A 2,188-nucleotide genomic window follows, 5' to 3' on the forward strand; every position below is an offset into this window, starting at 1 on the left:
TATCTCTCAAGAGTGCTTTGAGTGCACAGTTTGCATGGGACCTTATAGTTCATGAGGCTTGGAAGATACTCAGAGGCCAGATAATCGGATGACTCCAGTGCCATGTTTTAACTTTAACCCAAAGGTAAATGGAGTCACAAAAGGGTCTTTCTTCTCTCCACATAGGAACTTATGCACATTTGTGATATTTAGATTTTCTGTTTGTTTGTTTTCTTTTTTGAGACAGGGTCTCACTCTGTCACTTAGGCTGGAGTGCAGTGACACGATCTTGGCTCACTGCAACCTCTGCCTCCCAAACTCAAGCAATCTTCCCGCCTCAGCTTCCCAAGTAGTTAGAGCTAAACGTGTGTGCCACCAGACCCAGCTAATTTATTTTTTAGTTTTTGTAGAGATGAGGTTTCACCATATTGCCCAGGCTGGTTTCCAAGCTCCTGGGCTCAAGCAATCCACCCACCTCAGTCTTCCAAAGTTCTGGGATTACAGGTGTGAGCCACAGTGCCTGGCCAATATTTAGATTTTAGTTTTAGGCTGTTCATTCTGACGGTAGTGTAGAAACTCTAAAGCGAACTGAGATAAGGATTAGGAAGAGTGAGGAGGCTGTTGCCAGGAACCAGGAGAAAAATGGTGAGGCCTTAACTAACCCAGGAGGCAGTGGTAGAGTTTTAAAATGGAACCAGCAAGACTTGGTGATAGACTGGATTAAGGGTAAGTAATGAGGGAGTGGGAGGAATCTAGAACGAAGCCCAAGCTTCTGGTATCTTCCTCAAAATTCCCTTCTCTATGGCCTCCATGGGAGGAACTAAAGAACAGGAGTTAATGATATAGGCTTTGGAGTGTGGAGAATTCAAAAGTTGGCTACGCTACAAATTAGTATGCTAATTTTGGGAGAAATTTCTTAGCCCCTTTGAGTTTCAGTTTCCTGTTATGTAAATGGAAGTAATACCATATATTTCATAGCAGAGTATACATAACGACTGTTCAATAAACATTTACTATTATTACTGTTATCAGGATCACTTTATTTTTTGCAGAATAAAGATGTTAAAGATAATTTTATGGCCAGGTGTGCTGGCTCCTGACTATAATCCCAGCACTTTGGGAGGCTGAGGCAGGTGGATCACCTGAGGTCAGGAGTTCAGACTAGCCTGAGCAACATGGCAAAAACCCTGTCTCAACTAAAAATACAAAAAGCTAAACAAAACAAACAAACAAAAAATTAGCCAGGTGTAGTGGTAAGCATCTGTAGTCCCGGCTACTCAGGAGGCTGAAGCAGGAGAATTACTTGAACCTGGGAGGCAGAAGTTGCAGTGAGCCAAGATCGTGCCACTGCACTCCAGCCTGGGTGACAGAGTGAAGACTACGTCTCAAAAAAGAAAATAAAATAAGGATAATTTTATATTATACATACAAAACACTAAAAAATAAAACTATCCTAATTCAAAAATTTATAAAACTCACATGACTACTCACCAAACAATTTAGAATTCTCAAGAAGTTTTACTTAATGCATTTTTTTATATCACTAAATTTTTCCTTTGATAACTTGAGGCACTTGTATTACTTTACGACTCTTGAAAGTCGCAGATAGCATCCTCATTTTAAAAAATAAACATTTTGCATCTAGAGATCTGAAAATTTTACTTAGGACATTAAGATTTTGAAAACAAATATATTGGTTAAAAATACTCTCAAAGTTACAAACAAATTGCAAGTTCATTACAAGGATTTTTTTTTTCCTTTTTTCCTGAATAAGTTGCCAATCTAATGCTCCATCATCTTCTAATATTTTAGTGTGCATTTCCTTCAAACAAGGATGTTCTACAACAAAACCACAATACAACCATCAAAAGCAGGAAATTGAAATGGATTCATCACTACTATCTAACCCTCAGTTCCACCAATTGTCCTGCCTAAGTTTCCCATAGCAACAGGAGCTAGTTCAGTATCGTGCCTGGCATTCAGGCACTATGTTTCTTTAGTCTCCACTCTGGAACAGTTCTTAGCCCTTCCTTGGCTTTCCTGCCATTGACAGACTTGAAGATGACCAGTTAATTATTTTGTGTAACATCCTTCAATTTGGGCTTATCTGATGTTTGCTCATGATCAGATTCAGGTTTCGTATCTTTGGCAGGAATATCACAGAAGTGCTGCTGTGATCTTATTGCATTCATTCACGTGACTCATTTCA

Source organism: Mandrillus leucophaeus, unplaced genomic scaffold (assembly GCF_000951045.1).
Source record: "Mandrillus leucophaeus isolate KB7577 unplaced genomic scaffold, Mleu.le_1.0 Scaffold324, whole genome shotgun sequence".
Taxonomy (NCBI): domain Eukaryota; kingdom Metazoa; phylum Chordata; class Mammalia; order Primates; family Cercopithecidae; genus Mandrillus; species Mandrillus leucophaeus.